Raw genomic sequence first — 24,973 nt, forward strand, 5'->3', positions numbered from 1 at the left:
AAGCAGAATATTGATTTTAGGTCGTTATAATTATAGGCATCCTGTTATATCATTATCAAAACATATTCTATAGTTCTTAGATCATCACTTACATTGTACTGCAGTAGTACATATTAGGATTTTGAGTTGAATCTTGCTTAATCTTTTTGTCCATTTTTCTTGAAAATCCTGTCAATTTTTAACACAAGAGCACTGGTTTTAATAACTACAGATAGGCTTTTAAAAACACCTGGCAGGTAAAATTTCATTACAGTAATCCAAGATGGTTCCAAATGTATATGAACACACTGATTAAAAATTTCTTGCCAGTTTTCGGTTGCCTGAGATGAAGCTATATCCCAGCCTATTTTTCAAACCCATAAGGAGAAGTTGGCAGTGTTGATGTGTCTAACACCACTTGCTCCCTCATTTCCTCTTCTCAGTTCCTAGCTCTGTGCTGTTCTTTACAAAAAAAGATATTTAGGGAGGAAATGTTCTTATTGCTATTTAAATTTTTTTATTACAAAAATGAACCAACAAATAATTCAACTTGTCATTTTTCCTACTGGGCAAAGAATCTAATGTCTGGCTTTTTTGGTGGTTTTTGGAGCGGCTACTGAGTGTTGCTAGGGAAAGCTACCAATTCCTTAGAATTACTTGCTGTGACTGGATGGAGCCATTGCCCTAGTTAAGTCCTACAACATGACGATAGTCGTAAGAGTATTAAAGCATTACATCTGTATAGACTCATATGATAAGCCATGATTGAGATTGTATTTTTCATATATTATATTTCCCTTCCTGAAATACGGCAGGATTTTTTGAATGATCTGATTTAACTGGACATCATGTAGCAAAACGTAACAGTAGTTGATTCTAAAGGTAAGAAGCCGGAAAGAAAGTAAATTTTGCAGATGGCTTCTAGATATCAAATACACACATTTTAAGTGTCTGCTAGTAATAACCCTAAGTAAATGTAATAAAACTTAACCTTGGCTAAGAGTGATGTTTAATGCTTGGGGTCCTTGATCTCCTGGTACTATTAAGAAAACATATTTTGCCCACTTGCTGAACATGGATTCCAGGATTTGAGCCAATTGAAAGACAGGGCTCTACAATTAAAAGCCCTAGCAACGTACTAATCAACTAGCTCCAGCTTCTTTTGAGGTCTCTATCCATCATAAGAATTAACTTCTTGATTTATACTTCTAGTTTCACACTGAAAAGGAAAATTAGCTCCTCTTCCCTTCATTTTGGACCTTTCCAATAAACTGGCTGATTTATAATTTGTCGCGTATAATCTTAATAGGAGCTTCAATAAAATTTTTGCAACTTGATTGATTCTACAATGAACTTTTCTTTTACAGATAGTGTCCTATTCAAGTGTAGTCAGTACAGTGCCTTGGATCACAATTGCCTTATGAGTCTTTCATGTATTCAGTGACTTTTAAGTAATAAGGTTGTGCATATAGTTATGGCATGAACTATGGTTAATTGATTTCAGCAAATTCAAGATTAGCTACCTTTTCAGTTTTGAACTGAGGCTCGTACTGCTGTAGAAATAGCTATTGCCACTGCCATCCATTCTCCCTATGACAGCGAGTTAAATGAGAACCAACTCAACGACTTGAAGTCAGACAAGACTTGGTTAAATTTTTAGTGGATTTTTCTTTGTATTTCATGCCATAAATATCCAAATTATACTTAACAGTGATCCACTTCTAGCCACAAGGTTGCTCTCTTAAATTCATATTGAACCTAATGTTTTTAAAGGTGGGAGAAATCAGGAACCTAGGAAAGTAAATAGTGATGTTTAATGCAAGTTTATGCTTTATATGGTTAAATGATGGGATTTAGCTTTCTCTGTCAAGTCTGAAATATATCATCTGCTGATAAATGACATAAATTCGTAACTTCACTCATTAAGTCACAAATGCGTGCTGTAGTTTGGAGGCCACAACGATGAGGGAGAAGATGGTTTCCCTCCAACTACGCAAGCCCTTTTATGGTTAAATAAAGGCATGCACAAATTGTCGCGGATTAACCTCAATGTAAATAAAAAGCGTCCAGAAGGAACTCAGTAAAATGGTTTCCCTCCGATTATGTAATCTCTTTGGTGGTTAAATAAGGGCAAGTACAAACTGTCGCGGACAACCCTCCAAAGGAAGTCAGAGTGCCAGCAGCTGGACCGCCGAGGCGGTAAATTTCCCTCCTGCACTGTCCTCCAGCTGGCAGTGCCCTGAGAAGTACTATCTCGGATGGGGGAAAATGCACTTAAATTTGTCTGAAAAAGTCATCCGAAGGTGTGACTGTGAAAGGGCGTATTGCAGAGTCCGTGCAGTCCCCGCGACAGGTGCACGCGAACGTGCTTTAGGGATGGGCCCGGGGCCCACATGGCTCAGGTGAGGGGCGCGTTGCAGCCTGGCCAGCCCCGTGCTTCCGCAGGTGCGGCCGTCGGCGCGCAGGCGCAGTGCGCGGACCCGGGCGCACCGCCTTTCCGAACGACCCTGGCCCGCAGTCCACGAGCCGGGGCGGACACCCGCCTCCGCCGCCAGGCGGGGCCGCAGCGTTGTTCTCCCGGGTCCCAGCTCGCAAACTCGTCCGCCCGCCCCCGCAAAAATAACATGTGAATACCCAACGTAGACTGAGCCTCCTCTTCCTCGCCGCCATTTCCAGAAGTTTCCAGTCACTGCCACGGCCATGGTCGCCGCAGAGCGCGAAGCGACACCCGCCGGCCCGGCACGTCGGCGGCGCCTGCGCGGCTCCCTCGCTCCCCTAGGCCCCTCCCTTCTGGGGCCGGTGCCGGCGGAGGGGAGGTGGCGAGGCGGGTGGGGTCCGCACCCCCGCGTCCACTTGGTACGCCCCGACCCCCGCCCCCGGCTCGGGAAGCTTCTCCCGGCCTAGCCAGAGCGGCGGGCCGCGGCGGGGAGGCGGGCGGAAGGGGAGGCGGGGCCGGGGGCGGAGCGCTCACGCCGCCCGTCCCGTGCCCGGCGCGTCACGTGCCCGCGCCGCGGCCAATCGCCGGACGGCGCCGTCCTGGGAGCGAGCAGGCTGTGGTGAGGGGCGGCGGAGCCCGGAGATGTTTTCGAGCCCGGCCTTGGCGGCGTTCGCGGCGGCGGCGGAGACCACGACACCGACGGCGGCGCCGAGGCCCTCGTTCCGGTGGTAGACCCTCCCGCGCCGGCCGTGCCTCGGGTCCGTGCGGGCGAGGGGGGCGTGGCGACAGGCGAGGAGGAAGGAGGGGCGCGGTTTCAAGCCCCGGCCCCGGAGCCCGGGAGGAGCCCCTCAGTCGCGCCCGCGCCCGTCCCCTCCCCCGAGCGAGGTAGGGACGCGCCCCGCCCCGCGGCGCCGCGCTGACAGTACGGGCTGCCCCGCCGGGAGCGCCGTGACCGCGGCGCGGCGGGAGCTGCCCGAGCGGGGGGCGGGGGCTCCGCGGACGGCCGCGCCGCTCCCGGAACATGGCGGGGCCGCGGCGCGTGTGCGTGCGAGGGAACGAGGGAGCGAGTGTGCGCGGCCGGGGGCGGGGGGGGGGGGGCGCCGCCGGCAGCCGGGCGGGGTGGGGGCGGGGCGCCCCCAGCCCGGGGCCGCGGGTAGGCAGCTTCGCGGTGCGGGCGAGCCGGGCCCCGGCGTTATCGGACCCTCGGGCCGCCGGGTTCTTGGAGCTAGTTCGAGGGTGATACGGTGTGACGCGGCCTCGAGGTTCCCAAAGCGTTGAATAAACGGTTATACAAAGAGGTCACCGAAGCCCAGCTGACAGCTGTTTTAATAATAACAGTAAGAAACAGTTTAGGACGGGAAGTTGACACTCTTGCACCCGTTGAAACCGTAGGAAACATTTTAAGCGGTGTTAATGGTCGAGAGTGTAATTTCCACCCTGCGGACGCAGTGAAAGGGGTCGCAGACCCAGGGATCCTTAACACTTCGGAATCGGCTCTAATCCTGAAGTTGAAGTGAACCTGAGTTCTCAGTCATGTGTCCTTTATTTTAAAACGGTTTATGTAAATTATAAAAGAAGGCGAACTGGTGAAATAGGTATTTGAAAATAAATTGACTGTTGATTAAAAACATATGCTCATATAGGCTCTTAAAAATCTTGGGCACTGATCTGTTTCAGTTTTTTCAGTCGTTATACAAAGGCTTTCCTGGAGATTAGCTCAGAACTGGCAGAACATGTGCTATATTGGTGCCAAGTGGCTTAAAAAACAAAATGAGATAGTGTCGACTGTGTAAGATCAAGTCGTTATATTAGCTAAGCTTGTTGGGAAAAGTCTTTAATTTGGGCTAAACGCAAAAACATGTAAACATTCGAAATGTTTCATAGGCAAACGGGGGAAGGCTTTACTAAAAGATCTTTTATAGTCGACACAAGCAGTAACTAAATTTCTAAAGGTCTGCAGACGGTTGACTGAGTAAGGTCAAGCCTAACTATTCGGGGTATGTGTTCTATTTTAGGGACAGGCAAGGTGTTAAAATGAAGTAAAACCTAAGTAGTATTCATGGAAGGAAAAGAGCAGGATGCCTGTAATGTTCTTAATCTCTCTGGTTTCCATAGTTGTTGTTAGGATGGCTTTATGAACAAGCAGAGCTGGGAAAGTGGAAATCTCTGGGTGTGTATTGCATGAAGACTATTTGAGGCAGAGTAAAGAAAATAAAGTGTTCAGATGAGGAAAGAACTTAGTAGGTGGAAATACATTGTGCGGTCTTTGATTTTAGTTCTTTAATATTAGGAAGGGGGAAAAAAGCTTGAATTTTGTTTGGAGATGAGCGCCCAACTGGTGGAATGAATTTAAAAGGAAGATGTTTTTATCAAATTGTGTTACTTTTTTTTTTGCTATAGAAGTTGCTGAAAAAGGTAACTGATAATCTTCGAGGTAGACTGGAGAAATAGGGATATTTGGAAAACTTCATTGGAAAAGAGGTTTTTATTCTATAGAATAAAAATAATAGTAAAAATGTTCAGTCTCTTGGTATGAGTTGACGAGTAGTTAAATTTTCTGTAAGCCATTCTTATGTTTTAAGAGCATTGTTTCAGGCTAAAAGGAGAATGAATAGTGAGATTAATCATTTCCATCGTAGTCCATAAAAGGTTTAGACAGCTTTCTGTATATAAACTTGATGCTACTGAAGCAACATCTATCAGATAGACATGAAGAATTTATCCAGTAATTGCAGTAGGTTGCTTAATAGCTAATGACACCACTTTCTGACTTGGAACTTGTTGCTGAAGCTGACATCAACATGTATTTGTAAAATGCTTGTGCTCTGTAAAGGTTGTAGTTTAGAGATTTATCCTTAGAACTGGAAGAGACCTCAGATTTTCTAATCCATTTCCCTCATTTTACAGATGAGAAAATAAAGGCCTGGTAAGGGGAAATGACTTACCCAAGGCAGCACAGCTAATTAAAACGGTCTGTGGTTTGGCCTAGAGATTTTTTTTTCTGAAGACGCTAATTTGCTTCTTTCTTTAAGAAGTAGCTTTATGGAGTAGTGGAAAGAACAGGCAAATAAAAGTGAGAAGGCCAGGGTTTAAATTCTTGATTTGTCACTTCCTAACTGTGGTTTTTGACAAATCATACTTTCAGAACCTTGCCTTTGTAATCTGCAAAAAATAAGTTTCCTGCATAATTTACAGGATTGTTTGATGGAACAAATGTGATTACATATGGAAAGCATATTATATACTATAAGCTTTTATCTATATAAAATGTGGTGATATTATTTTTAGAATAAATACGGTTTTCTACTGTATTATCTAAGGTGTCTAGATCCCTAGGTTTTTGCTGAGCCTTAGCTTCATTGTTTTGAGCACCTGCTGTTTTACAGATTGTAACTCCCTGTAGATACATTTTCTGATCCCTACTTAGTTCTAATCTTAGTAAAGCTTCTTATGAACATTTTAAATATTGCGGTTGTTAGAGCCTGACTTCCTCTGGAGAATATGAGGTTTCTTCATATAGCATTTGAAAACATTCTCATATACACTCATGCATGCATAATCTGTTTCTTTAACAGGCAGTGGCTTTTTAAAAGTAATAGTGAAAGTATCTTAGTAGCAATGTTAATTTGTTGCTAGTTTCTAGATAATGGCAATAACAGGAGGTAATTTCCTTTATAAACTCAGCTTTTGAGTAGTTCATGTTAAGGTTATCTTGTAGATCTAAAATATCCGTGTAGGAATGTTAAGACATTTTTTGTTGACTTTTGCTGTTAGGTTTAAAGACCTTTTTCTTTTAGTGCTTTAAATCGATAATACTGGGAACATCAACATTGTAGTATTGTAGTGTTACATACATGGATTATTTGTAATCTTGAAGCTAAAGGTTATGGTAAACATTTGTTGAGCATGTAGAATCTGCACGTATCTGTGTTCAAAGTTTTAAGTGAAATATTTCAGATAATTTTCATAATAACCCTGTAAAACAGATACTGTGGCTGAGGAAAATGAGGCTTTGAACTGTTATGTGGTGTACAGATATTCACAGACCTAAAAAAGTGACAGACTCTGCCATCCCCATTCTTAACCATTTCTCTGTATTCTATCTCTCAGAGTGTTCAGCTGATTTTGAGAAGTTTTAGGGCAGTTTTTAAGTTTCTGACTTTGTGAAAAATTTGGTGGGGCGGGGGGTGGGCAGCATTCTACCTTCTACTGTGTTGGTTAAAAAACAAAAAGAAAAGAAAATACCTTATGAGAATTGTGGAAAACAGTCCAGCCAGCCTTTTAATGAGATGCTGATGTAGTTGGGTTTTTTTATGTTAGTTGTCAGAAACAAATTAGTCTCGCCAGCAACAGAAGGACTACAGTTGTTAACAGTACTAAGAGGCTGTTCTGACAGACTCCACCTTGATATTGATGTTCATTGTTCTAAGGAAACACTTTAAACAGAGTGACTGAAGGGAAAAGATAACTAACCAAATTCATTTGGGACTTTTATAAAGGAATAGATCCAGCAAGAGTAAATATGAGTTTGTCCAGGTTAGAAAATAGCAACCAAAACTAGGTTTTCTGATAGGTGGAACCCTCCACAATTCTAAGAAATTCAAATTCAAATTTAAGTTCTTAGAAAATTAGGTTTAAACACAGAAATGCTTCCAAATTGAGGTAAATAGAAGAGGTAAACTATGAAGCTGCAAGTTGCAAAATCATTTCTTTTTCTTCGGCTTTTAAAAATTGTGTCTTTTTTTGGCCGGTCCCTTAATATTTGTTTATTGCACTAAAATTGTGTCAAAATATGTAGTAGTTTACATTTCTGCTTATCAGTTTGTATTTGGGCCCCAATTGGGGGAGATACCACAAATATTAGTGATAAATACTATGTTGTTAAACTACCTTATTGCTTGAAAGAGTTGGGAGAGTCCTGTAGCTTCTTACATTTCAGATTGTTGTTCTTCCTACATAGGAGTTTTGTTGGCATTCTGACTTCTAATAGAGAACAAAAACCATGTGTGCGTGGCTCTCTTTCTAGAAATAGCTGTAGTAACTCACGATAAAAGATAATAGTATGTAAAAAATTACGGTGTTCTGTAGTTCATGAAGTACATTTTATATCCGATCTCTTGAATTTCACAACTACTCTGAGATCAGCAAAAAATCCGCTAATCTGATGATATTGAACCATGGATAGGATCCAGGTTAAAATTCTCTGGAGTAATACTAGACTCCTTTGAAATGCACTCGTGAAAGAGAAGCATTAGCAATCTGAAGGAAGAGGAAAGAAACACCTACTTTTATTCTCTCTTCCACCAAAGCCGCATTGTACACAGCTTTCTTCCGTTCTGTTCTACCACTTCTGAAACTTTAACAAGCAGGGTAGAAGTAAGTACTAAAAACATTCTTTATACCACTTTACTAATTAGTGCTGGTGGTTAATGATGTCACTTAGATGAGAAAATTTAAAATTTACAGAATGTTTCCTACCATAATTTGCACAAAAATATTGTAACTAGGAATAAAGCCTTGGCTTATATTCTAATGTTATGTACTAAAGTCTTGCAACCTCTGAGTTAAAATAAGTCCTTTTTACCAGAGTTTAATTTTGACTATTTGTAAGTTACTTGGTGATCAAAGACCTTTTATTGAGCTTTAGTACTTTAGGTACTGTTAGATACTTACATATGTGTTATTTTAATATATGATGAGAATAGATATTTTATATATCTAGTTATGAAGACACTTCAAAAAGTTGTTACTGGAATGTCTCCAACTCTAGATGCTATTACTCAAGAACTAACTTGAAATTTGTAAGTGTTATATAAATGTAATTTTATTACTTTGAGAAAAATTTTTGCTTAAGATCAACCCAATTCGTTTGTAGATTGATAGTTGAGGTGATCACCCAGTAGTGGTTCTTCAACCTTCAGAAATTATCCCTGTCTTCCAGGATTCATAAAAACATCCCAAGAATGAAGATGAGTGTTCTCTTTAAGCTGCAGTCCAACAGGACAAAAAAATACCTCTTTATCTTCTATTTGTGTTCATGCTATTGAAAGTAAACAAATTGTTGGTTACCAATTAAAATTTGTGTCATTACATTTAAGTTATATTATCACTGTCATTTTACATCCAAGACTTTCATCTTTAATTGTGGTATGAAGGGTTTGATTTTAGCTACAGGAATTTGGATCATTAGCTAATACATGGAGAAATAATCATTTGCATTTTCTCTTCTGTGAATTGATACTTCATATCCTTTGGTCAGAGGCATAATTACAAATGTCCTGTGATTGATAATGGGCTCTCCACATAACTTTTCATTCACTCTTTACCATTACCTTGTGAAGTTTATCTTGTTGCCATTATACAGATGAGTTTAAATCAGTGTCTGTATTGCTCCTTTACAAAACTGCACCTTCAAAGAAGCTGTTATTATTAAGAGAAAAAAAGGTAAAATGATAGATAAAATTTGAGCCTTTGTGGGGAAAATAATTGTTTTGTATTATGGATTTTTACAAGGAGTGAAAGTTCTTGAATGATCCAGTCTGACAGTGTGACAGATTATCTCTGGATATTGAATATGAAAGTAACCAGAATTTCTTTTATTTTTCTGTATTTTCAAGTTTTGCCACAATGAACTAGTATTATGGATATAATCAAGAAGGTTTGAAACACTGCATGCTTAGTTAACAAATTTTAAATAAATGTTTCTGTGAACGGTATTGCATTTAGCATTGTTGAGGCAGGAGTTTAGAAAAATATAAGTGAAGACAATATCATAGGTTTTTTTTTTAAAGGATTTACATTCAATGAACAAAACAGAGACATGTGAAATAGGCGGACAGTATTATTGTTTAATCATTCAAATTGCTTTCTAGTTGGTGTAGAAAGGAACATGGTGAGCCCTCGAGGACATGGATCATGTCTGTCTTGTTCATTGTACCGTAGATTCCATCACACTGTAAAGGATCACCCCAGTGCTAATGACAGGAGGATGATCTGACTGGCAGAAGAGGATGAACTGGGACTAAGGGAGAAAAGATGGGTAGCAGATGAAAAAGGCCATGATTGCTAGGAAGAGGGGCTTAATAAAAATTTTCCAAGATGGGGAGTAATGTAATACAGATTTTCTTAGAAAATAATTCGAGGTCGTATAGAATTCATATAGGAGACAAGGAGATCATTGAAAAGGTGCTTAGGTTTTAAGGTTTTAGGTGCCAATGCTAAGCACATATCTGAAGAAGACATTTTCTTCTTGTATGGAGCTTAAAATCTAGCTGCAAGAGATAATTACTTAAAACAAGGATCCATAATTACAGAGAGGTTCTGTAAACATTTGGAAGTTACACTGCAAATTTTTTAGTGAAAGAACCTATGGCTTTCAGGCTCTGAGATGGGTCTGTCCAAAAAAGACTAAGAATCACTGACTTGGAAATTTAAGTTGCATTTTTGATGTAGAACTGTTACATTCTTAAATAGTCCTAATTTGTGTTTTTAGGCATTTATTTTTTATAGTATATTTCTTTTCATAGATAAAGTTGTTTAATATCAGTATCATCAATGAGATTTGCCTTTTTTATCCACAGTTCATAACATTTACATGATTATATTTCAGGAAATGCTTTATTTTAAAAATAAAACCAAATACATACATATTGTTTGTCATTGGGGTTGGAGTTTCCACAGTACCACACTTTTCTTGTTACTTACTTACAGCTGTTAAAATACAGTGAATTTACTATGGTTTGGTCCCTTGGTACCATATTTCTTATTATTCTTCTCAGCATACTTTGGCAGGGAAACAGTTTATAATCCTAAATTGCCCTGACTAAAAGAGCTACCAATAATACTACTACCCTAAGTCAGTTTAGAGCATGTTTTCTTTTAAATGCCCTATATGCAGTTATCCTGAATTCTTTTTTTATTGAGGTCTGGTTGATTTATAATATCAATCATATTAGTTTCAGGTGTACAACATAGTGATTCAGTATCTTTGTAGATTATTCTTCATTTAAATTTGGCAGTTGTCCTGAATTCTTGTGCGGAGTATAGCAAGTGGGTTTATGTTGGAGAGTGTGCAGGAGACAGAGGTAGCAGGTCAGGACTAAAGGCCCAGATAGTTCAGCCCTGGTGTGAAGTTATATGGAAGCTACAACTTTGGCTATAGTTGAAGTAGTGCTAATAACCCACCTTATTGTTGGGTCAGGGTGGGAATGATGTGGTATGTGGATTAGAAATAACTTAATACTTCCATAAGTGTTGCTCTCTTGGGCAGGGTACTGATTTCAGTACCTCTAATTGCATAGAGAGTTTGGGTGTAGATAAAGATGATTTTCAGGATCTCAGACTTACATTGCAGAAGCCATGATTATCATAAATTATTCTGGTTTTTTATGCCATGTCCTTTATCTCAAATCTCTTTTTTTGTTTTTTTTTAATGTGTCACTATTCAAACTGCACCCAATTATCAAAGCAATTAGAAGTCTTTTCCTTTCGTTTAAGACTAAAGTATGTACCTATCATTTTTAAAGAAAGCCGTCGGGACTTGCCTGGTGGCGCAGTGGTTAAGAATCTGCCTGCCAATGCAGGGGACACAGGTTTGAGCCCTGGTCCGGGAAGATCCCACATGCTGCGGAGCAACTTAAGCCCGTGCGCCACAACTACTGAGCCTGCGCTCTAGAGTCCGCGCGCCACAACTACTGAAGCCCGCGCGCCTAGAGCCCGTGCTCCGCAGCAAGAGAAGCCACCGCAATGAGAAGCCTGCACACCACAACAAAGAGTAGCCCCCGCTCGCCGCAACTAGAGAAAGCCCGTGTGCAGCAACGAAGACCCAATGCAGCCAAAAATAAATAAATAAATAAATATTTAAAAAAATAGAAAGCCGTAAAAATGAGTTAGGGCATTATTTGGGATTAAAGTGTGAGTACTGAAAATGCCACCAGACGTTTGATCTGTTGAGTAGATTGGCTGCTTTTGTGGGGCAAAGTAAAATACCAAAAACTTTTTTAAATTTTGAAATATTTCAAGTAATTTAAAAGGTACAGAAGATAGCATAGTGAGCACCTTCTACCTATCACCAGCCTTAAGAATTACAATTCAGTTGAACCCCCCTGTATACCTTTCCTTGAGCCATTTCCTCACTTTCCCAGGCAAATTCCTATCTCCCTCTTTGCACAAACTTTTCCCAACAGTGGATCTGTCCTTTCCCTAGACCTGTGTAGATTTGTTTCTTTATGCGAAGTTCACCACAGTGACCTTTTCCATTTCAATTCTATTACATATTTTTTCAATCCCTGCCCATTTTCATTTATTTATTTATTTACTTATTTATTTATTAATTAATTTATATTTATATTTTGGGCTGCGTCGGGTCTTAGTTGCGGCACGCGGAATCTTTTGTTGCGGTGCTCAGGCTTCTCTCTAGTTGTGGCGTGTGGGCTCCAGAGCGCGTGGACTGTGTAGTTTGCGGCACGCGGGCTCTCTAGTTCAGGCACATGGGCTCAGTAGTTGTGGTGCGAGGGCTCAGTTGCCCCACGGCATGTGGAATCTTAGTTCCCCGACCAGGGATCAAACCTGCATCCCCTGCATTGGAAGGCGGATTCTTTACCACTGGACCACCAGGGAAGTCTCTCTTGCATATTGTGTATAACAGTAAGAGCAGTCTCACTAGGGGAGATGAAAATAAGATTTGTATACGTGAGGTAGAAATCTACCTTAAAATCTAGGCAAAGTAAAGACTTCAGCACTGCACTATATGCAGAACAAATTGGCAAAGTAGATGTGAGAGTAACCTAATGAAATAATCATTTTAGGAAGATTAGTCTGGTAGCAGCAGTGTGGAGCAGTGGTCTGAAAGGAAGTGTGAGTTGCTAACTCATTTTGACTGGCTTTTTTCCCTGCTAATTACCCTATGTTAGTGAGATTTTGTTCTCCTTCCAAACACTTTGCTATTTTGCAGGAAGAGAAAGGAGCTGGTGGCAAAATGCTTAATTATGAGTGTTTCTAGTTTTCAGGCTTTGGGGGATTGCTCTTGCCCCTTTTTAGAATCTGTTGACAGTGAAGTGAATACGTAGTGGTTGTTAGTTCTCTACTTTCAGTATTGTAATTTTTCCACTGCCCAGTGCCAGAGATGCAAGTCAAGCTGCCTCACCATTTTCTCTGGGCTGTTGCAGCCCTCTGCTGGTCTACGGAAGTTGCACATTTAGAGCCCTGTAGGGCTAGAAAGGGGTCAGTAAACCCAGCAACTCTTTTTTAGAATCTTAGAACCTTAGAAGTCATTTATGTCAACTCCCCATTGCAGATGAGTGTTTTATATGTCGACCTTTACATCTAGAAATGAATGTATATATAAATATATTTATATACCGAGGGCAAATAGATCATTGTAAACCCAACTGCCTGTATTACTTTCTTTAAAAATTCTAAATGCATTGTTAGAACGTGATCCTTTATGGTCCGCTGTTTGACAGTGCCAAAAAATCTTTTTACCACTAATCTCTTTTGTAAATATTATCTAATGAAGTAATGAGAATTTTATTTTTTAAAAATTTGAAGTATTGTTTAGTCATTATTATTGGAAGATAAATACAACAGATAAATGCTAATTGTTTCTTTTAAATTATTTTCAAAGCGTTTTTACTTCTTGTTGCTGATGTCATTCTAGCCTCCTTGCTGTTGCTGACTATTCCTTCCCACCTCACAGTCTGGTCGTTATAATTGAAGTGGTCTCCGTGTCTTTCCTGTAATTCCTCTTTAGTCTGTCTTCCAGCGTTTCACCAATGGCACTTTTCCCCCCCCCCCATGGCACCTTTTTAAACATGCTACTTGAATTGTGTCACTGCCTTTTTTTAAAGCCTTAAATTGCTTTTGTCATCATAAAGATCAAACAACACAATGACAAGGTGCTTCATGTTGCTCCCTTCCTCCTCTCTTTAGCCTCATTTTCTACCCTGTTGTGCTTCAGTTTTTGCTATCCCTTCAATGTGGTCTGCTATCTTGCGTGGGCGTGTGTAATTTCTTGGTCTGGAATACAATCATCATCTTCTTGTGGGAAAATGTTATGGAATAGCTGCCAGAAAACATTGTGCTAAAAGTCAACCATGGCTTACTTTGGGAAGGTATGATATAGCAAGCATGAACCCTTGGTTGTTTATATTTCAAGCAGTGTGGCTGCCTAAATGTTACTCTATTTTATACTGTTGGTTTACCTTTGTGGAATTTTGAAGGTAATACACAGAGCTAAACCAAATCGACTATTTACAGTGCATTTACTTGGTATAGTCTTCTAAATTAACTGCCATGCTCAGCTTTCCGAAGGAGATAATATATAGCAACACCAACCCAAAGTGCAGCCTATATTTACTGGATTGAGCTTCTGTCCTGAATCTTTTGCTTCCTTTCCTATTCTGATGGCTGGGTTAGAAAACATAAAACACATGAAAGTACCTTTTACCTCTTTCCCTCTTCCTCTCTCTGAAGTAGTTCTCTCACCTGCCATCTCATTATTTTTTCCCCTTGGGTTCTAACCGGAACACTGTAGTTCTCCAGAGCAAACCAAGTGGAAGTCGACCTATTTTATTATTTTTAAAATTTTTATTTGTAGATTATACAAGTAGTACATGCTCATTATAAAAGTTAATATAGAACTGTATAGGGCTTCCCTGGTGACGCAGTGGTTAAGAATCCACCTGCCAATGCAGGGGACACGGGTTTGAGCCCTGGTCCGGGAAGATCCCACATGCCACGGAGCAGCTAAGCCCGTGGGCCACAACTACTGAGCCTGCGCTCTAGAGCCTGCGAGCCACAGCTACTGAGCCTGCGTGCTGCAACTACTGAAGCCCGCGCGCCTAGAGCCCGTGCTCCGCAACAAGAGAAGCCACCACAATGAGAAGCTTGCGCAACGAAACGAAGAGTAGCCCCCGCTTGCCACAACTAGAGAAAGCCTGTGCGCAGCAATGAAGACCCAACACAACCAAAAATAAAAATAAATAAATTTATTTTTAAAAAAGTTAATATAGAACTGTATAAAATAGACTATAAACATTCCTTAAGGACTTTAAAAAATAGTTTTAAGGGCAGCGTTGAGAACAGTTTATTTTAAAGGATGTGGATGTTTTCATCTTTTTCATGCTGCTGGTTAAATTTGTGATTTTGATGATACTGATTTCTTGGTCTGGAATACAGCCATATTATTCTTGTGGGAAAAATGTTATGGAATAGCTGCCAGAAAACATCGTGGTGAAAATCAACCATGCCTTACTTTGGGATGGTATGATAAAGCAAGCACAAACCCTTTTCATAGACTGAATTCTCACTTGAATTGTTTAAGTAGTTGAGGTGTTAGGGAGGTACAGTTAATATCCCAGGAGCGTGACCATTTACCGTGAGGCCTTTTCTGTTATTTTTTAAGACCACTTTTTAAGTGTGAGGGAATTAAGCTTTTGGTCTTGGTGCAAGTAGGAAATGTTTAGTATTTATGTCTAATGGTTTACTTTTTTTGCATGGGGGAACACAGCAATAAGGATGTCATTGTTTAGTACTTTAATCTGTCATTTTTGTATTCATAGAAAAATAGAATGGAGTGAAATTGTTCTAAACATCTTATTCTGGAATCAGAATTTTGGAAAAATAGGAGATTTTCAATGTTATCTAGCCTACCTTTACTTTCAAGAAGAAACAAATACTGAGAAGTGATGAAGGTCAACCAAAAAGTCAGTGGTAGATCTCAGCATAGAATCTTGGACTTCAGGCTCCCAGATCAAATCACAGAGAAAATAATAGTCACTTTACTAACTGACTCTTTTTTTTTCTTTTTTAAAGGATGAGCTCCATGACCTTTATTTGTTATTTTTTATTTTTTAAATTTTATTTATTTATTTTTGGCTGTGTTGGGTCTTCGTTTCTGTGCGAGGGCTTTCTCTAGTTGCAGCGAGCGGGGGCCACTCTTCATCGTGGTGCGCGGGCCTCTCACTGTCGCGGCCTCTCCCGTTGCGGAGCACAGGCTCCAGACGCACAGACTCAGTAGGTGTGGCTCATGGGCCCAGTTGCTCCGCGGCATGTGGGATCTTCCCAGACCAGGGCTCGAACCCGTGTCCCCTGCATTGGCAGGCAGATTCTCAACCACTGCGCCACCAGGGAAGCTCTTATTTGTTATTTTTTAAAGTAACCATTTCATTTTATTTTGGCTGCACTGTGCTGCATGCGGGATCTTAGTTCCTCGACCAGGGATCGAACCCACGACCCCTGCTGTGGAAGTGCAGAGTCTTAACCACTGGACCACCAGGGAAGTCCCTACTGAATGACTCTTAAGGGTCATTGAATTCTGTTGCTGTGATTTGGTCTTTTACTAGTTACCTATTTTTCTCAAAACAATTTTGGAGGAAGCATTTTTACCCTCAGCATAGCTGCAGCCCAGTGGAAACTGGAGCAGGAAAAAAGTTAGGAATTTCCATTCCGTGCTTATGGTTCTAGCTTTACTTTCTTTAGGTAGGATGTAAAATTGCTGGTAAATTTAGAGGGCAGCATTTGAATATTTTATCTGCACCAAGGACTATGTATGCTAAGATATTTTATTTACTTCTCGAAGCCTTATTATTTGAGCATTACCATTTCATAATATAGATGAAATTAAGATTAAAAATTTAAAAGTAAAAATAAAATTAAAAAAGAAATTAAGATTAAGAAATTAAGTGCATGTTCTGGGGACTTCTGGACTATGAGGCAGACTGGGGATGCTCCCTTCTTTTTTAGTAATGTATACGGAAAGCTAGATAAAAATAAAATATTTTAAAAACACAGCTGAGCTTGAAAGGAAGAAAGAGGAATCTGCAGGTGCCTGAAATGGAAAAAGAACTCAAAGTCATAATAGGAAGCAGAAATTGAAGCCCTGTTCTATAAAGAAAATAGACAGATACCTTCTTAGTGTGTGAGCTTTAATGCAGCCCTGGAACCCACAGGCCCAGGAGTGGCAGGGAGCTGTGCCCAGACCAGGAAGGGTCTGAATTATTTATGAATGGGGCCTAAAGAAAAGTCTACCAGCCTAGGGTTATATTTCCTGGTGTGTCGTCTTCTTATCCTTTTATCGTCAACCATGTTAGTATCCTTTTTTGGTCTCTTTTACAAAGTATGTTGCTGAATCTTATTTTTATCCAATCTCAGAGACTCGTATCTTTTAATTAATGAGTTTAATCCATTTTCATTTATTGTAATAAACGTAATAAATTTATTGTAACAACACAAATATTGGCAATTATTTACATTCTATTGACTATTTCTATTCATCTTCCACAGTTTCTTAATCTTATAAATATATTTTAAAAAATATTTTTAAATATATATGTTTTCTTTCCTCCAAACAAGAGAAGTACTGTAACCACTTTCTCACTTTCCTCTAGTCTCCTCCACCCCACCTCCTACCCCACAACGTCCCAGCAGCCATGTTGACGTTTTGTAGAATTTTGTTTCTGGATTGTTAGGGGTATTCTTCAAGCATCCATCCGTCATTTTTGTTTTTGTATGAAATATTAGGTTTATTAGGTTATTTATTCACTCTAATTCCCATACATCACATAGTAGTTCTCATAGATTTATTTCAGTTATTTTTTGAGTGCCTCCTTAAAAGCAATTTTCAAGCAGGGTGTTTGTATATATACATTCTAAGGCCTTTTTATGCCTGAAAATATCATTCGTTAACCCTCACTTTTATTTTTTTTAATTTTTATTATTTTTTTAACATCTTTATTGAACTCTCACTTTTAAATGATAGCTTAGTTTGATTAAAGATTTTTGGTTTGAAATTTTTTCCCTTAACATTTTGAAATGTTACTACATTGTTGTCTTGCCTCTGATGTTGCTTTTCGTAACTTCTGATGTCAGTTTGATTTCCTGTGTGTGTGACCTGCAGTTCCTCTCTAGAAGATTTTGAAATTTTTGTTTATCTTTTTCAGTTTATAGTGTGTCTGGGTGTAGTTCCTTTCCTGTCTTGTTTGGCCCTTGAATTCATATTCATTGATTCTTTCATTCAACAAATATTTACTGGAAGTCTACTGTGTGCCAGGTTGTATTCCAGACACTTTAATCTAAGACCTTTGATCTTTCCTCAATTCTGGAAAATTATTGGTAATTTTTTCAAGTATCTTTTCTTCATTTTTTTTTTCTTCTGGGAATTCTGTTATATGGATTTTGTTACTTCTAACGTCTCTTCTCCATCTCTTAACTTTAATATTTTCCTTTAAAAAAAAAATTCCTCTCTGATGCCTTCTGTAACTATCCTCTGCCTGATCTTCTAGCTCACTAACTCGTTCTTGGGGTTTTTCTTTCTATTATTTATCTAACCTGTAGAGTTGTTTATTTCAGTCATTGTACTTTCATACTCTGTATTTCTTCTTGGTTCTGTTTAGTCTTTCTGCATATTATCAGTCTTATTTCTTTGAGGATTTTTAATGGTTTAAAAATTTCTTCAGACGTCTGTTCCATTAATTCAGCTTCATATAGTATAGATGGTTTAGTTTGAGTTGAGATTTTTTTCAGTGGGAAACCAATAAAAAAATTAAGACATCACTGGTAGCATCTGGTTTTTAGTTTTAAGAGATCTGATCACTGATCACGGCTTGTAGAAGTGTGTGTGTGTGTGTGTGTGTGTGTGTTTAAGAGAAGGAGGAAAGGAGGAGTAGGGTAAGAATGGAAGCAGGGAGATAATTTGCAGAGTTTTTGCACTAGCCTATTCAAGTGATGATGGTGGCTTGGGGTGGGTAGCAATTGATGTGGAAAGACATGGATTTAATTTGAGATATGCTTTAGAGATGGAGTCAACATTTCTGAATTTCTGGCTTAAGTGATGGATGGAGGGTGGTGCCATTTACTGAAATGGAGAAGATGGGTAGGTGAGGAAGTTTGACAGAAAATTAAGAATTCTCTATAGTATTATTTTAGTTTGATATGCTTATTAGACATCCATGTGAAGATGTCAAGTAGGCAGTTGGATATACAAATACAGAGTTTTAAATAAGGACGAGAGGTATGGATTTGGAAGTGAGTAGCACTTCAGTGGTATTTAAAACCATGGGATTAGGTTATTTAGGGAGTGTGTTAGAGAGTAGAAAGGGATCCAGGATCAAGTCCTGAGATACTCCCAACATTTAGAGTTTCTGCAGAAGAGGAGAGGTCAAGAAAAAAGAATTTTTGCATAACTTTTACCGTAAAAAGGTACTATACTTTGTTTATCCACATTTTTACAAATGAATATTTAGATTTTTTCCTCGTGTTTTGGATACACATAACGTTTTAGTGGATGCCTTTGTGTATTATCTTTGCATATTTGTATAGTACACCTGTAGGGTAAATACTAAAATTGTATCAGGACAAAAGTCTGTGCGTTTGTATTTTAATAGTTTTGCCAGATTCTTCTCCAAAGAGGTTATCCCAGTTTCATCGCCATCAATAATTTATGAGTATTCTGATTTTCCTTAATCCTTGCCAACACAGCCTTAATCCTTGTCAGTCTTCTAAATGAAAAGTCATCCATTATTTTACAGTTTTAAAATTATGAGTGAATTTGAATACTTCTGTATGTTTACTCAACGTTTGTATTTCTTGTTCTTTGAACTGCCTCCTCAAGTCATCTTCTGATTTTTTTATTGATTTGTTTTTAACTCTTTGAGTGCTAGTTCTTTTTCATATGTGTTGCAAATGTTTTCACTTGTTATCTGATTCCTGTTTATGACACTTGCATTTCTAGTTTAAAATTTTTATTTAGGACTTCTAAAAAATGACTTTTAGCTTTTATATTATGTTTTAGGAAGATTTACCCTATTTTAACGATTTTTTTTTTAGTATTTCTGTAGTTTGATTTTCATGTTTATTTCTTTGACCCAGATGCCAACATTTTTAACTTGTCATATCTAAAATTTGTTTGGTGAGAACTGGCAAGATAATTTTGAAAAAGAAAAATGAAAGAGTAGTGAAACACTAGAAAGCACAGAGACAGATTTGGGTATATAAAGGAATAAGATTGTTACTAAAAACTAGCATTACAGGGACTTCCTTGGTGGTCCAGTGGCTAAGACTCCACGCTCTCAATGCAGGGGGCCTGAGGTCGATCCCTGATCAGGGAACTAGATCCCGCGTGCCGCAACTGAAGATCCCGCCTGCTGCAGCGAAGATCCCGTGTGCTGCAACTAAGACCCAGCACAGCCAAAATATATTAACAACAACAACAAAAAAAGAACCTGTATAGCACAGGGAACTCTACTCAATACTCTGTAATGGCCTATATGGGAAAAGAATCTAAAAAAAAAAAAAAGATTGGATGTATGTATATGTATAACTGATTCACTCTGCTGTACACCTGAAACTAACACAACATTGTAAATCAACTATACTCCAATAAAAATTTTAAAAAAAACACTAGCATTACAGATAGATAGGAAGAGTTAAATGTTAAAAAAGGAATTAAAGGGAATAAAAGTGAATATATTTTCTGATACTGGAGTTGAGATGGTGCAAGCCTAAAAGAAGAAAGGATTCATAAAATACAGGCATAGAATGTATACTTGATTGTACATGTACATTTTATTTATTTTTTATTTTTTTAAATTAACTATTTTATTTACTTATTTATTTTTGGCTGCATTGGGTTTTTATTGCTGTGCACGGGCTTTCTCTAGTTGCGGCGAGCGGGGTCTCCTCTTCGTTGTGGTGCACAGGCTTCTCATTGCGGTGGTTTCTCGTTGCAGAGCATGGGCTCTAGGCGCATGGGCTTCAGTAGTTGTGGCACGTGGGCTCCGTATTTGTGGCTCGCGGTCTTGAGTGCAGGCTTGGTAGTTGCGGCACATGGCATTAGTTGCTCTGTGGCATGTAGGATCTTCCCGGACCAGGGATTGAACCTGTGTCGCCTGCGTTGGCAGGCAGATTCTTAACCACTGTGCCATCAGGGAAGTCCCTGTACATTTTAAAAAGTGGTGTTTATCTCCCCTCTGAGGTATTGTGATTCAGTAGCTCTAAAGATGAAGCTAGAGTCTGTATCTTTAAAAAAGTGTTCTGCTTTGCTTCTGATAATCAAGCAAGTTTGAATTACCAAGTGGCATGAGCCTAAAAGAACAGCATATTTTGAGTAAATTGAAATGTTGTAGAAGAAGTAATGTCAGTCAAGGAGCACCTCGTCAAAGGTACAAATAATGCCAGCACAGATTGATCATCTTTAATTTAAAAGCCAACTTAGGATTGAAGTGAGGGAAAGAAAACATTTTATAAACTGTCAGTTTGTTGCATCTGTGTTATATTTCGGTTAAATTTTAATCTGTTTTTAATCTGTATAGTCTGTATTTATCCATTACCAAGTTTTGGTGTCAGTGACTTTGTTCTGCTTGTTTTCTCTTGCGGGTTTTTTCTGATTTTTTTTTTTTAACTTCTGCTTATTTTAGCTTAGTCGTAGGAAAGTTATCTCTCTTCATGCCCCCACTACCGTGGTAAAAATGCATTCTTAAAGGAGGAGTACTCATTGCCAAGTAACTCCGGAGCTGTGGTAGAGCCGAGTATATCTGATCGCTTAGTTGGGAAAGACTTGTTGGCACAGTTGGGGTTTGATCCCTTCTTGTTTTGTAGATGGAAGCGAAAGACAAAAACTTAGTGGATTGCGATCTCCCTATGAAGAATTTTCCAAGTCAGACTTATAGTTGGAAGATAGAGTGACTAGAGCAAACAGAATAAAGTAGTGTTTAAAGCATTGATCCTGAGGGTCTAGTGCTCACTGAAGGCTGAAAGACTATGAAGTGATCTCAAAATACAGACTTTTCTTTAATTCTTAGAGGAACACTTCTATAGATTTTTACCATAACATACAGCTTCTTAACTTCTGTTACCTGTTTCTGTGCTCCAAAGTTCTCCTCCAGCTGTACTGCTAACTAGAGGTGTTTTTTTCTCTCATTCCTGTCTTGCCTATAGTCTACCGAGTCTTCTCTCTCTTCTTTTTTCCCCTTAACCCTCTCTCCTTTTGACATGTTGGGTAGTTTTTCTCCACAGACATGGTCCCAAGGTTTATTTCGAGTAGCTTTTCAAAGTATCTTAACAGAGTTTGGCCTCTTCCTATGGGTGATTTTGTACTCTCTGCTAAGAAAAAATTTTCTCCAAATCGTTAGCCTTAGAATAACGGGCAATTCATAAATAAAAAAGAGCAACTTATTAATGTTTACTGAAGAGTCAAGTTAGTTACTATACTAAGAAGTCTGACCTGCAAGCAAACCTTGGCATCATTGCAGTTACCTCAGCTTTCAAGAAGGATGCTTATCTGTGTGTATCACCATTCTTATCTTGAGTTAGTTGTGTTTGATTCTGCTGTTTTTTGTTAAATTTGTTATACTTGTTTGCTTAAACTTTATGTTGTGAGTAGTGATGTACATTTTTATCAACAGTAGTATTTTTGGCAGATTTCCAATAACTGGACTTATTGGGCATGCATGCATTGTGTCCCCCCAAAATGAATGGTTCATTGTGTCTCAAAAATGAATTGGTCAGACTTCTTTTGCTAAAGCAAATGCATGTATAATCCAAGAGAATTTGCTTGTAGAACGGTTTTTTTTTCCTACTAGAAAGAAGAATTTGATAAGGTAAATGGATGGTGAGATCTTTTTCACTGCCTTACACAGGTCAAGAGATTTGAGATACAGTAGTTTTCTTCCAGTTGTATGTTTACCTCTTCCCCCAGCATCAAAAGCAGTTTCTAGAGGTCTCAGTGAAGGAGGCTTTGAAAAATCAGTTTAGAAAATACTGTTCAAAGTTGTATTTAAATGTAAAGAATTGGGTAAAACTTAAATCATTTTCTACTTATCTAAAAGAGGGACAAATATTAACTATAGTTTCTAAGCTTCTGTTGAGACTATTTCAAAATTAAAAACATACAGAAGGCAATAACTAAGAAAAAAATTGTCTGTCTAGATTAGAGGAGAAAACAGGCTTCCAGAGAAGCCAGTATTAAATGTTATAGTTCATAGACAGTGACAAGAAACTAATAGTTGCTCTATAAACTTGCCATAAAAAATGGAAACAGATAAATCTAGGAGAAAAAAGCTATGGAGTGTTTATGGCATAACTAACAGTCAGTAGAGGAACAAACTAAATAAATATGATAACGGTGTTTGAATGCTCTTTTAGAATCCATTTCATTGTAAGTTAAGAAAGTCTCCCAAAGAGTTATCCTATGAAAAAAGAAAATGGTAGTAAAATGTTTTTTGTTTTTAATGAGACTATCAGGCTGCCTAATGTGCTTATTTTTAAATTAGATGGTACCCCACACACCCACATACATGCACATTGTGTTTAATATGGTAGGGAAATCCACTATTTTAAATTTGCCTATGCAAATTCTTTTGAGATCTTTTATATCATTAAAAATGCTCCCTCATTTAATTTGTTTTTCAAGCTTTCCTAATGATACAAACCACTGGGATATTTATTGAAAGGACAGATTCTTGAGTCTGTTTCAGGCCTACTAAATGTGTAGCACTGTGGGAAAATTTTTATCATCGAGGACTTCTGCGGCCACTAATGTTTATTTGCTTGATAAGTTTAAGTTGTTATGGGTTCGATTTTTTTGACTAATAATCAAATGATGTGAATTAACTGGTATTAAGTGCAGATTCTTTGGCCATTAGAGAGCTGTGAAATTTCTAAGTGTGTTTTTGAGAGTAGCATGCATGTAGGAAGGAGGAACAGTGGAAGACGACACTGAATATATAGATGGTTTAAGATAATGATATTAACCAACCAGAAGTATTCACCCATCCATTACTCCCCACTATGAAAGAAATTTAGTAAGTTTTTGGTGTAATTTTGACTGAGTTTAAAAAGACACCTTGGTTCTTAATTCTTAACGTGCTTATACTAAAAAAATAAATGGCATATATGCAACTTCTTCATCCAGATGATGTTTAGTTTACACTAGAGTTTTTGGGGTTTTTTTTAACATCTTTATTGGAGTATAATTGCTTGTTAGCTTCTGTTGTATAACAAAGTGAATCAGCTATACATATACATACATCCCCATATCTCCTCCCTCTTGCGTCTCCCTCCCACCCTCCCTATCCCACCCCTCTAGGTGGACACAAAGCACTGAGCTGATCTCCCTGTGCTATGCGGCTGCTTCTCACTAGCTATCTACTTTACATTTGGTATACACTAGAGTTTTTGATGTACCTGTGTATGCTAACTTGGTACCTCTGAATAGCAACTAGAATATTTTCCCTCATTACAAACACAATTATTCAGTTAGCAATACTATTAAAAATATTTTTTTAGTATCCCTTGAATGGTCACAAACAGGAATGCCATTTAAAACAAAAAAACCAAGAGATTACTGGGTTACTTTGTTTTAGAAGAAGATATACTTTACTGCTGTGGCTAAATAAGAGTGAAAAACCCTTGAATATAATAGCATACATTCATGGACTGTCAAACCTGGAAGTGAGCTGCTGTTAGATGAATACATAGAGTCCTTGATCTGTAGGGAGCAAGAATGTATTTATTGTAAAGGAAGAAACACCTTTGAAAAGGCAGAATCAAAGCTTTTAACTGTTTCCTTTAGCTGTTAGATAGCAAAGTCTGTCATAGAGCTTGCAGATGGTTGGCCCTTAACAAGTATTGATGCTTCTGTGCAGTCTTAGGGCAAGGAGGTTGAAAAACAAGCAGTGTAGTAGTCACCAAGACTATCATACGAAGGATGGAAGAAAAGAATAATTCTTCTTAGCCATGGGAAGATACCACCAACTATTCTCACTTGTAAAGCGGCTGTACTACTTTGTGTTTCCTCCTAACCCTTGGCGATATATGAGAGTTCCAGTTCCTCTACATCTTCAACAACACTTGGTCTTCCTTCTCTTTAATTTTAGCCATTCTCGTGGATGTATAGTGGCATCTCATTATTATTTTCCTGATGACTAAGGAGGTTGAGCATCTTTCTCTGTGCTTATTTGCCATTAATTATATATTCTTTGATGAACTGTTTAAATCTTTTGTTCCTTTTAAAATTGGATTATTCTCTTACTGATTTGTAAGATATATTTATATATTCTGGATTTAAGTCCTTTATAAAGCCATAATTTGCAAGTATTTTCTCCCTGTATGTCTTGATTTTCATTTGCTTAACAATGTCGTTTAAAGAGCAAGAGTTTGCATTGTGAAGTCCCACTTATCCATATTTTTCCTTTTATAGTTTCTGTTTTTCATAGCCTATTTAAGAAATCTTTGTCTAACCCAAGATCACTAAAATATTCTCCCATGTTTTCTGCTAGAAAACATATTACTTCACTTTATACATTTAGGTATATGATGCATTTTGAGGTAATATTTCTCTATGGAGTGAGGTAAGAGTCAAAGTTTTGGTTTTTTGTTTTTTTCTGCATACGGAGATACAGTTGTTCCAACACCATTTGTTGAAAGGAATATACGCCTTTCCTCAGTGAACTGCATGGGCAGCATTTTTGAAACTTAGTTGGACACATATGTACAAGTCTATTTCTAGACTAGACTTTGCATTCTGTCCCATTAATCTGTAAATCTATCTTTATACCAGTA

General features: G+C 38.5%; 1 protein-coding gene across 5 annotated transcripts in view; it reads left to right on the top strand.

The window, feature by feature from the left end:
• The first annotated feature begins 3,024 nt into the window (after positions 1-3,024).
• The window catches only part of ANKRD12 (ankyrin repeat domain 12), a 111,145-nt gene continuing 89,196 nt past the window's right edge, over positions 3,025-24,973 (top strand). For 3 of the 5 annotated variants that reach the window (XM_061169482.1, XM_061169484.1, XM_061169485.1), the window contains exon 1: positions 3,025-3,301. The gene's annotated coding sequence lies outside the window, so the exon portion shown is untranslated. Of the gene's footprint in view, positions 3,302-3,372; positions 3,458-24,973 lie in introns of those variants that run through there. The other 2 variants (XM_061169486.1, XM_061169483.1) reach the window with 2 other exon arrangements.

The sequence above is a fragment of the Eubalaena glacialis genome, chromosome 15 (genome assembly GCF_028564815.1).
Source record: "Eubalaena glacialis isolate mEubGla1 chromosome 15, mEubGla1.1.hap2.+ XY, whole genome shotgun sequence".
NCBI classification, from domain to species: Eukaryota; Metazoa; Chordata; class Mammalia; order Artiodactyla; family Balaenidae; genus Eubalaena; species Eubalaena glacialis.